Here is a 13,189-nt window from a genome sequence, read left to right as displayed (position 1 = left end):
CACTTGACTGGCCGGCATGTGTTTCACGTCGTTCCTATGTCTGTCTCTTCGGGGAAATGTCACGCGGTGACATCCGGAGTCCTGCCTAGCCTGCTACAGCCCGGGTTCCCCGGAGTCCTATTAGCCCAGTGCTACAGCCCGGAATCACTCGCTAATGACCGACATGCTCGATGTGATTCATGTATGCCTGTCTCCATAGGACATTGCCGCGTTGGGTTCACGACTAGCCATGTCGGTCCGGGTTCTCTGTCATATGGATGCTAGCGACACTATCATATACGTGAGCGAAAAGGCATAAACGGTCCCGGGCCATGGTAAGGCGACACCCGTGGGATACCGTGCGTGAGGCCGCAAAGTGATATGAGGTGTTACTGGCTAGATCGATGTGACTTGGAATCGGGGTCCTGACACGAAAAAATTTAATCGGACATAACATGGATTCATACTCCCTCCTTCCATCTATATAGGGCGTAATGAGATTTTTAAGACCGCCTTTGACTATTGACAAGATTAATAGTACATGACATGCACAATGTGAAAATTATATCATTGAAAGAACCTTTCACAGACGAATTTAACGGTGTGCTTTGTGTAAGTTGCATGTCATATATCATTTCTCTATTATTTGGTCAAAGTTAGCATCGAAAAACGCATTAGGCCCTATATAGATGGAAGGAGGGAGTAGCTTTGAATAACATTTGTATAGTAAAACGGGGCAAGACTCTCTCTTTGTGTGGTGTAAATAGTTTTATTTTTTTCATTTTCCTTTTGGTTGAGGGAAGTGCGAATTGATTTGGTACGTACAAGTACAATATTACTACATGTTAGGCTTGTCCCTAAAATTCAAATTCAACCCGCGTCTTGTTATATCCCGAAAATTCAGATATCGTGCTCCCAAAACTCGCGCCTTCACAACCCGCGCCTTGCTATCCCAAAATTACAACGCGCGCGAAAACTCCCTCCAGCTGCCAAATTCCGACATGCGAAATCCCCCTTCTAACCCTGAGCCGAAAGGGCCGCTAGTTCAAATCTATGGGGGGTACTTTTGTAACACACCCTACATTTTGGACAAGCGCGTTCCTAAGTCATGCTTCACCCCCTCCCATCGCCCCCTTTTCGCCATTCGAAATCCCAGGCCGCCATAACCTCTCCGCTCCAGCCGTGAAACCCCACCCTCCTCCGTCCGCCATGTCACCGCTGCCTAGCCGGAGCCTCTTCCCCGAGACATCGTCTAGCGCAACAGCTCGACGTCCCTCGTCCACCTCCCCGGATGAGGATTCGTCGTCCATCTCACCGTCCCACCGGTTCAGCTGCCCCGTCCTCCACCTCCAAGGAGCTGCTCCGATGATCGCCTCGTCTATCACGGCTGCTCCATCCCCACATCGCCGCCTAAACCTGCTCCACCGGAACCGCATCATTCTCACCGACTCCTCGGACGAAGCCGAGGCCTACTCGGCGCCACCAAAGAGGTTGTACACTCATCGCATCGCACCTTCTCCTTAACTCGACCTCCCGGCGCCGACGGTGCTCCATCCCGCACCCCCATGGAGCGGCTACCTTGAAGCCGGCGCCGCGGGTGACATCTCAACGGCGGCTCTCCCCCAGTGCGAGGCCCCTTCGGCGGCGGCGGCCATACCAGCCGGATCTGCTGCTGCTGCTCCAGCTCTCGCTCGCTCGCCCAGCTGCTACTGCTACTCTCCCCCTCGCTCGTGCTGCTGCTCTGCTCCGATTAAGCCACACTTCAGTCGACTGAATCGACTTTTGGGTCAGTTGATTTTCAGGGGTTGGGGGGCTTGCCGGAGTTAAGGAAGAACCACCCGCAGTGGGGACGGGGGCTCGCCGGAGAGGTACCCCACTATCTATCTTAGGGTTCAGGGTGGGGGCGGGGGGTCTAGAGGGCTAGCCGGGGCGGCGGTGGCGAGTTGTTTCGGGGCGGCGAGGCGGCACTGGGCCGGCGGTTCGGCCAGTGGTGGCTGGCGGCTCAGGTGGGTGCAGGTTGAAGATGAACTACAGGCCCTCCCTAAACTACATGTCAAGTGCCTCTCTTCTACCATTGCGTTCAGTTTCGACAGTAGCATTCAGATTCCACAATAAATTTCAGTTTCGACAGTTAAGTTCAGAGTCAACAGTTTTTACCTCATCTGTTGTAGTCAGGTGGTTTTTGGTGATGTTAATTTTACATCCATTTTACATCATCTATTGGAGATGCTATTAGAATCCCACTTGAGATTGACGATGTCTGTCTTGTGCTGCTTCAGCCTTGACGTCTTACGGCTCACCGGAGCTGCTCCAATGACAGAACGATCCGTCACAACAGAGCAGTGCCCTGGACGCCGTCTACAGATTCCTCAGATCTTCCTCCACACCTCCGACAGCCACCTCTGCCTCAACTGCTTCAGCGACCAACCCAATGATGGTGAGGTCGACACGACTACGACAAAGAGGTTGTACACTTATTGCATCACTTATTACTATACATTCATGTCGATCCAGTAGGGCTATTTTGGTTCAACGGAAAAACATTGATCCACTGGTTGTTACCATCACTCTAAATTTTTTCATGCTCTCCTTACATAATCTCACCATATTTTTTTCGTATGCATGTCAGATATTGTACATAGTCATGCTGAACATGTAGAGAAAAAGAGAAGAGTTTTGCGCGGCAATACAATGTCATGCGGACATCCCTCCATGGTGGGTTCAATGGCAAACCCTACCCACCCCTCTCCAGATTGTAATCCAGAGGAAGATATCTGTTCTGAGGCGGATTTGGACGCCGCTGACCACTCCTATTTACCCCCCAAGGTGTTTGCTCTACCTTGGCATGATGATGTTAGTCATATCATGCATATGTTGCCTTGCAGTGCCTACTTTTAACATCATATATGTCATCTGCTTAGTTTAGACATGTTCTGTAATGCCACCTGTTTAGTTTCTATATCATATATGGGAATTATGCAGTCTCATGTCTTTTAGCCAGCCATAATATATGTGAAATGTGCAATGACATCCTGTTTAACTAGGCATCATATATTTGAATGATATCTTGCACATCCTTTTCTTCATTACATTTCCATTTGTCGACAATGTTTGTACATTAAACTACTCTTCCTGTGAATCAGCCATTTGGGTGGGAGATGGAAAAATCTAGAGTGAAAACAAGGCCTTCAGAGCAGACAGTGCTACCTGTCGAAGCAGATCTCTTGTTGGGTCCCGATAGCTCCTCAGAGATGGATTCAGAGACAGATGACCAGTCCTATTCCCCCACTGAGGTGTATGCTCTAACTTGGCACGGTTATACTGCTCATATCATGCATACGGTGTCTTGCATTGCATAGTTTAGACATCATATACACAATATTCAACACCATGTCATTAGTTCAGACATCATATCGAATGCCCTCTGTTTAGCATATAAATCACATATGTGAATTAAATGATGCGATCCTGATTACTTAGATAACATGTAGGTGAATTATGCCATGCGATCCTGTTTAGTTATTCATCATATCTTTGAATTATGTTATGCTATGCTATCCAGTTTAGATAGACATCATATATGTGAAATTATGTCATGCTATCCGTTTTAGTTAAACTATATACATGTCAACTCATGCCCTCTTTTTTCCACACTATCTATTGCATCTGTCTCTCATACAATGTCTGTACATTCAACTATGTTTCCTGTTTATCAGCCATTTGAATTGGAGCGGGTGATGCCAGTATCTAGCGGACTAAAAACACGGTCTTCAAATAAAACAGTGCTACCTCTTGGTGGAGATAGCACCCCAGTTGTACATGCACAAGAACCAGCCCTACCACACATAACCCAAACTCTCGCATATTGTACCCCTACTACGATGGACAGAGAACCAGCTTCACCCAATCTAACCCCAACCCCAGCCGATAGTAACCCAGTTCCTGTTGACACAGCACCATATCCACCACAGAGCTTCCAAACAAGAGCAGTTAGTAAGGAAGCTCCAGTGCCCATAGGGCCAGTACTATCACGGCGAACCCCAACTCCACCAGTTAGTACGCCTATTCCTGTGGAGGAAGCACAACCAGCTAGTCGTAGTTTAGCATCTATTGCATTTGATGTTGTTAAATCATATGTGCGTATCTTCCCATCTTGGAAATATTATACTGAAGATGAAGAAAAATGCCAGTTGCAGGTGTTTGTCCAGGAGTTATGTGTAAGTAATGTTATTCATGGCAATTACTTTGCTTCATCCCATACATCCTACCTCCATGATGGTTATAATACAGCAAATTTTCCCATTTTTCTCTATAGAGAAGGACCGATTTGGAAACTCAGGATGAGGTAACCTGTGCTAATACCTCTGCTATCTTCAAGAATGCTTGGTGGCAGTATCGGAATTACCTAAAGAAAACGTACTTCACCGGCAAAGAAACTCATCAAATTCCCTTACGTTCTCCTGAGGCACATTTACGGGACGATGACTGGGAATGCCTTGTTCTGTACTGGTCCCGAACCAAGAATGTGGTAAGGTCTATGAGCTCATTTTCTATTTTTAAGTATTATATTCTTGCGTCTTACTGTACTCTGTTCATGTAGAACAAGTGCCTAAACCTGAAGAACAACTATTCTAATTTAAGATTCCATTGCTACCATAGGACATAGATATATGTTTGTTTGATGCTTTTATTATGTACTAGTACTTGGCAATAGAAGACTTGGTAGTTTAATCCTGTCCACCTTACTAATGAACTGGTTCACCGAAATGAGTTTCATATACTAGTACATGCTAAACTTGTTATGTGTCTGCTTGTTTCTTCTTTTAGAATGCTGACAGAATATTGGGGAAGAGTGCCTTATTAAGCAACGGTAAAGGAAGTAATGCAGATAAGGTTCAGGATACTAACACATCCTGTCTTGGTTTAGTGTTGGAGTTACTGGCCACTACCGCTTGCACAAGCTATTCAAACTCACTGTCTGAATCAGTTCGGTTTCTTGAGTCTCAACTACAAGCTGAAAGACATCGATCAGCTGTGCTGCGACAAGAAGCGGAAGGACTGTGGAAGTCCCTGGAGCATTCAGATGCATACTTTCTGGTGCAACAGCAAGTGTTGGAGGATTTTAGTGCCAAACAGGACAAAGCTAATCAGCTTGCTAAGCTTATTGCCAGCATGGTGGATACCCAGGATAACGTTTCTTGAGCTCTTCTGAAGTTGTTTCAGTTATGCTCTTGTTTTGCTGCCGCGTTTATTTGCACTGGTGGCCAATTTTGACGACCAATGTATATGATATGCTGCTTTGTTCCCTATATTTGCACTGGTGGCAAACTTTGATGCCCAGTGGATGTAATATGTGTAATAGCCGTGATAGCCTAGCGTTAGTTGCTTGCTTATTTATTTCCTTGTTGTCTTGTTTATTTTTTTGCTTGTAGTCATTGCAGTTCTTTTTCCGCGGTTAACTAGTGGCTGCAATAACCTATTTTTTAAAACTAGGCCACAATAACCATGGGCTAATATTTACTGTAGTGACATTGGCCTCCTACGGGCTGTAGAAACAGTGGGCCTTCTACGGGCCCTAGAAACAGTAGGCCTTCTACGGGCCGTAGAAACAATGGGCCTTCTACGGGCCGTATCATCAATGGGCCTTATACGGGCCGTATGATCGATTGGCCAAACATGGGCCAATAACAGGCCGCATTATGGCCGTAAACGGGCTAGAGTTGGAATCGTCCATTCATGGGCCGACCGTAAGGGGCCATCGTTAATAGACCATATTTGATGACGCTATGAAAACGGCCCAACGTATTAACAGACCATAAACGGGCCGACTGTAACCACGGGCTGAATTTGGCCCACAAGCAGAAAATGACAGTAACGGGCCGTAAGTAAACGAATGCTGGAAATGAGCCCAAGAATAAATGGGCTCTGAGAAGGCTGAAAGATAACATGGGCTGGAAACGGCCCAACGGAATAACGGGCCGTTAATGGGTATAAAGTGATACACTGTTCATTACGGGCCAATTTCACCACGGGCTGTTAATGGGTGTAAAGTGATACACTGTTCATTACGGGCCAGTTTCACCATGGACCGTTAATAGGCCAAGAGTTACATGGGGCCTCATATGGGCCGAAAGACGTCATGGGCCATACATGGGCCAGAAGTGAAAACGGGCTGGAATCATATTGGATGGCCCAGATGACGCTACTGGGCCTAATTCGGATAGGGCGTAACGGGCCTTGGGTTAGCGGATTGTAAATGGGCTATATGCGAATAGGCCGTTAACAGGATTTCCATGGGCCGGCCTGCCACCTTTTGACCAAGTCAAACGGGTCAGCCTTTTCACAGGAATGGGCCTCTGTTGGGCCGTGCCACGTGTCGACGTATCATAGGCGCCTTCCGTCCAATGAGTGGTTGACATCTATCCCAACGATGAGCCGACACGTGTTTCCTCCAGCCAATGATGATTTTACACGTGGAAAATCCCCATTGGTCAGCGCTGTTAACGGGTTATCGGATCCAAAACCCGACCCGATAGCTTAACGGCGTTCCGTTACGGTGGATGCCACGTGTCGGTCACCCTTGACAAAAGCACTTCTGTGACGTGTGATTTATCGTCATGGAAGTGGACACTTCCGTGATGATAATTTTGGTAATGTCATGGAACACTTCTACGATAGCACATGTATGACTATCTTGATTCTGTCATAAATTTGTCATGGATGTACATGCATGACAAAAAAAGCGACCTACTATGACAAACACGTATCATCACAGAAGTGTATTTTTTTGTAGTGTAGTGACAAGCATTAAGCATAGCAAAGTCATAGCAACATCAATCTCAGAACATAGTGGATACTAGGGATCAAACCCTAACAAAACTAACTCGATTACATGATACATCTCATCCAACCCATAACCGTCCAGCAAGCCTACGATGGAATTACTCACGCATGGCGGTGAGCATCATGAAATTGGTGATGGAGGAAGGTTGATGATGACGATGGCGACAGATTCCCCTCTCCGGAGCCCCGAACGGACTCTAGATCAGCCCTCCCGAGAGGTTTTAGGGCTTGGCGGCGGCTCCGTATCGTAAAATGCGATCAATCCTTCTTCTTTATTTTTTTCTCTTCGAAACTGAATATATAGAGTTGGAGTTGAGGTCGGAGGAGCTCCAGGGGGCCCACGAGGTAGGGGGGTAGGCACGCCCCCACCCTCGTGGACAGGTGGTGGGCCCCTGGTCTTCATCTTTTGTAGGGATTTTTTATTATTTCCGAAAAGATGTTCCGTGAAGTTTCAGGTCATTCCGAGAACTTTTGTTTCTGCACATAAATAACACCATGGTAATTCTACTGAAAATAGCGTCAGTCCGGGTTAGTTCCATTAAAACATGCAAGTTAGAGTCCAAAACAAGGGCAAAAGTGTTTGGAAAAGTAGATACACAGAGATGTATCAGCATATCAACGGGCTATGGAGATGCCCATCAATAGATATCAATGTGAGTGAGTAGGGATTGCCATGCAATGGATGCACTAGAGCTATAAGTATATGAAAGCTCAAAAAGAAACTAAGTGGGTGTGCATCCAACTTGCTTGCTCACGAAGACCTAGGGCATTTTGAGGAAGCCCATCATTGGAATATACAAGCCAAGTTCTATAATGAAAATTTCCCACTAGTATATGAGAGTGATAACAAAGGAGACTCTCTATCATGAAGATCATGGTGCTACTTTGAAGCACAAGTGTGGTAAAAGGATAGTAGCATTGTCCCTTCTCTCTTTTTCTCTCATTTTTTTATTTGGGCCTTTTCTCTTTTTTTATGGCCTCTTTTTTTATTATTTTTTTCGCCCGGAGTCTCATCCCGACTTGTGGGGGAATCATAGTCTCCATCATACTTTCCTCACTGGGACAATGCTCTAATAATGATGATCATCACACTTTTATTTTCTTACAACTCATGAATTACAACTCAATACTTAGAACAAGATATGACTCTATATGAATGCCTCCGGCGGTGTACCGGGATATGCAATGACTCATGAGTGACATGTATGAAAGAATTATGAACGGTGGCTTTGCCACAAATACAATGTCAACTACATAATCATGCAAAGCAATATGACAATGATGGAGCGTGTCATAATAAACGGAACAGTGGAAAGTTGCATGGCAATATATCTTGGAATGGCTATGGAAATGCCATGATAGATAGGTATGGTGGCTGTTTTGAGGAAGGTATATGATACCGGCGAAAGGTGTGCGGTATTAGAGAGGCTAGCAATGATGGAAGGGTGAGAGTGCGTATAATCCATGGACTCAACATTAGTCATAAAGAACTCATATACTTATTGCAAAAATCTACAAGTTATCAAAGCAAAGTATTACACGCGTGCTCCTAGGGGGATAGATTGGTAGGAAAAGACCATCGCTCGTCCCCGACCGCCACTCATAAGGAAGACAATCAATAAATAAATCATGATCCGACTTCATCACATAACGGTTCACCATACGTGCATGATACGGGAATCACAAACTTTAACACAAGTATTTCTCAAATTCACAACTACTCAACTAGCACAACTTTACTATCACTACCTCCATATCTCAAAACAATTATCAAGCATCAAACTTCTCATAGTATTCAACACACACTTAAGAGAATTTTATTATTAATCTTGTATACCTAGCATATAGGATTATTTAAGCAAATTGCCATGCTATTTAAGACTCTCAAAATAATCTAAGTGAAGCCTGAGAGATCAATAGTTTCTATAAAAACAAATCCACCACCGTGCTCTAAAAGGTATAAGTGAAGCACTAGAGCAAAACTATATAACTCAAAAGATATAAGCGAAGCACATAGAATATTCTAACAAATTCCAAATCATGTATGGCTTTCTCAAAAGGTGTGTATAGCAAGGATGATTGTGGTAAACTAACAAACAAAGACTCAAATAATACAAGACGCTCCAAGTAAAACACATATCATGTGGCGAATAAAAATATAGCTCCAAGTAAAGTTACCGATAGAAGTAGACGAAAGAGGGGATGCCTTCCGGGGCATCCCCAAGCTTTGGATTTTAGGTGTCCTTAGATTATCTTGGGTGTGCCATGGGCATCCCCAATCTTAGGCTCTTGCCACTCCTTGTTCCATAATCCATCAAATCTTTACCCAAAACTTGAAAACTTCACAACACAAAACTTGAAATAGAAACTCTCGTGAGCTCCGTTAGCGAAAGAAAATAAAAGACCACTTCAAGGTACTTTAATGAACTCATTCTTTATTTATATTGGTGTTATACCTACTGTATTCCAACTTCTCTATGGTTTATAAACTATTTTACTAGCCATAGATTCATCAAAATAAGCAAACACCGCACGAAAAACAGAATCTGTCAAAAACAGAACAGTCTGTAGTAATCTGTATCTAGCGCAAGATCTGGAACCCCAAAAATTCTAAAATAAATTGCTGGACGTGAGGAATTTATCTATTAATCATCTTCAAAAATAATTAACTAAATATCACTTTCCAAATAAAAATGACAGCAGTTCTCGTGAGCGCTAAAGTTTCTGTTTTTTACAGCAAGTTCAACAAGACTTTCCCCAAGTCTTCCCAACGGTTCTACTTGGCACAAACACTAATTAAACACAAAAAACACAAGCAAAACAGAGGCTAGATAAATTATTTATTACTAAACAGGAGAAAAAAGCAAGGAATAAAAATAAAATTGGGTTGCCTCCCAACAAGCGCTATCGTTTAACGCCCCTAGCTAGGCATAAAAAGCAAGAATAGATCTAGGTATTGCCATCTTTGGTAGGCAATCCATAAGTGGCTTTCATAATATATTCATAAGGTAATTTAATTTCTTTCTAGGAAAGAGTTCTGTGCCTTTCCTTAACGGAAATTGGAATCTAATACTCCCTTCCTTCATATCAATAATTGCACCAATTGTTCTAAGGAAAGGTCTACCAAGAATAATAGGACATGAAGGATTGCAATCTATATCAAGAACGATAAAATCTACGGGCACATAATTCCTATTTGCAACAATAAGAACATCATTAATTCTTCCCATAGGTTTCTTAACAGTGGAATCCGCAAGGTGCAAGTTTAAAGAGCAATCATCAAAATCACGGAAACCTAACAAATCACACAAAGTCTTTGGAATCGTGGAAACACTAGCACCCAAATCACACAAAGCATAGCATTCATGATCTTTAATTTTAATTTTAATAGTAGGTTCCCACTCATCATAAAGTTTTCTAGGGATAGAAACTTCCAATTCAAGTTTTTCTTCATAAGATTGCATCAAAGCATCAACGATATGTTTGGTAAAAGCTTTATGTTGGCAATAAGCATGAGGAGAATTTAGTACGGATTGCAACAAGGAAATACAATCTATCAAAGATCAATTGTCATAATTAAATTCCCTGAAATCCAAAATAGTGGGTTCATCAATATTTAAAGTTTTGATCTCTTCAATCCCACTTTTATCAATTTTAGCATCAAGATCTAAAAACTCCGAATTCTTGGAACGCCTTCTAGGTAAAGGTGGATCATATTCAGTCCCATCATTATCAAGATTAATATTGCAAAACAAAGATTTAATAGGGGACACATCAATAACTTTTAGATCTTCATCTTTATTATCATGGAAACTAGAAGAACACGCTCTTATAAATGAATCTTTCTTAGCACGAATCCTAGCGGTTCTTTCTTTGCACTCATCAATGGAAATTCTCATGGCTTTGAGAGACTCATTGATATCATGCTTAGGTGGAATAGATCTAAGTTTCAAAGAATCAACATCAAGAGAAATTCTATCAACGTTCCTAGCCAACTCATCAATCTTAAGCAATTTTTCTTCAATCAAAGCATTGAAATTATTTTGTGAAGTAATAAATTATTTAATATTAGATTCAAAATCAGAGGGCATCTTATTATAATTTCCATAAGAATTGTTGTAGGAATTACCATAATTATTAGAGGAATTACTAGGATAAGGCCTAGGATTAAAGTTTCCTCCATACGCGTTGTTACCAAAATTGTTCCTACCAAAAAAATTCACATCCATAGATTCATTATTATTCTAAATCAAAGTAGACAAAGACATATCATTAGGATCAGAAGAAACACTTTTATTAGCAAATAATTTCATAAGTTCATCCATCTTTCCACTCAGAACATTAATTTCTTCTATCGTATGTACTTTCTTATTAGTAGATCTTTCAGTGTGCCATTGAGAATAATTAACCATAATATTATCTAGGAGTTTAGTAGCTTCTCCTAAAGTGATTTCCATAAAAGTGCCTCCCACGGCCGAATCTAAAAGATTTCTAGAAGCAAAAATCAATCCGGCATAAAAAATTTGTATAATCATCCACAAATTCAAACCATGAGTAGGGCAATTACGTATCATTAATTTCATCCTCTCCCAAGCTTGTGCAACATGTTCATGATCAAGTTGCTTAAAATTCATAATATCGTTTCTAAGAGAGATGATCTTAGCGGGAGGAAAATACTTAGAGATAAAAGCATCTTTGCACTTATTCCACGAATCAATACTACTTTTAGGCAAAGACAAAAACCAAGCTTTAGCACGATCTCTAAGCGAAAAAAGAAATAGCTTCAATTTAACAATATCATTATCCACATCTTTCTTCTTTTGCATATCACACAAATCAACGAAGCTATTTAGATAGGTAGCGGCATCTTCACTAGGAAGGTCGGAAAATGGATATTTCATGACAAGATTTAGCAAGGCAACATTAATTTCACAAGATTCAGCATCGGTAAGAGGAGCAATCGGAGTGATAATAAAATCATTCTTGTTGGTATTGGTAAAGTCACGCAATTTAGTATTATCTTGAGCCATCGACACAAGCAAGCAATCCAACACACAAACAAACAAGAAATGAGCAAAAGGAGGCAAATAGAGAAAGAGAGGGAGAATAGAGAGAGGGCGAATAAAACGGCAAGGGTGAAGTGGGGGAGAGGAAAACGAGAGGCAAATGGCAAATAATGTAATGTGGGAGATAAGGGTTTGTGATGGGTACTTGGTATGTTGACTTTTGCGTAGACCTCCCCGGCAACGGCGCCAGAAATCCTTCTTGCTACCTCTTGAGCACTTGTGTTGGTTTTCCCTTGAAGAGGAAAGGGTGGTGCAGCAAAGTAGCGTAAGTATTTCCCCCAGTTTTTGAGAACCAAGGTATCAATCCTGTAGGAGGCTATGCGCGAGTCCCTCGCACCTACACAAAACAAATAAATCCTCGCAACCAATGCGATAAGGGGTTGTCAATCCCTACACGGTCACTTACGAGAGTGAGATCTGATAGATATGATAAGATAATATTTTTGATATTTTTATGATAAAGATGCAAAGTAAAATAAAAGCAATGAAAATAACTAAGTATTGGAAGATTAATATGATGAAGATAGACCCGGGGGCCATATGTTTCACTAGTGGCTTCTCTCAAGAGCATAGGTATTTTACGGTGGGTGAACAAATTACTGTTGAGCAATTGACAGAATTGAGCATAGTTATGAGAATATCTAGGTATGATCATGTATATAGGCATCACGTCCAAGACAAGTAGACCGACTCCTGCCTGCATCTACTACTATTACTCCACACATCGACCGCTATCCAGCATGCATCTAGAGTATTAAGTTCATAAGAATAGAGTAACGCCTTAAACAAGATGACATGATGTACAGGGATAAATTCATGCAATATGATAAAAACCCCATCTTGTTATCCTCGATGGCAACAATACAATACGTGCCTTACTGCCCCTACTGTCACTGGGAAAGGACACCACAAAATTGAACCCAAAGCTAAGCACTTCTCCCATTGCAAGAAAGATCAATCTAGTAGGCCAAACCAAACTGATAATTCGAAGAGACTTGCAAAGATAACCAATCATACATAAAAGAATCCGGAGAAGATTCAAATATTGTTCATAGATAAACTTGATCATAAACCCATAATTCATCGGTCTCAACAAACACACCGCAAAAGAAGATTACATCGAATAGATCTCCACAAGAGAGGGGGAGAACTTTGTATTGAGATCCAAAAAGAGATAAGAAGCCATCTAGCTAGTAACTATGGACCCGTAGATCTGAGGTAAACTACTTACACTTCATTGGAGAGGCTATGGTGTTGATGTAGAAGCCCTCCGTGATCGATGCCCCCTCCGACGGAGCTCC

The 13,189-nt window shown here is 42.3% G+C and overlaps 1 pseudogene; it reads left to right on the top strand.

Moving 5' to 3' along the window:
- The window catches only part of LOC119300306, a 92,463-nt pseudogene that overhangs the window by 77,681 nt on the left and 1,593 nt on the right, over positions 1–13,189 (top strand).

The sequence above is a fragment of the Triticum dicoccoides genome, chromosome 5A, assembly GCF_002162155.2.
Source record: "Triticum dicoccoides isolate Atlit2015 ecotype Zavitan chromosome 5A, WEW_v2.0, whole genome shotgun sequence".
Taxonomy (NCBI): Eukaryota; Viridiplantae; Streptophyta; class Magnoliopsida; order Poales; family Poaceae; genus Triticum; species Triticum dicoccoides.
Note: the sequence above shows the minus strand (reverse complement) of the source record. Positions and strands in the feature narration are given on the sequence as shown.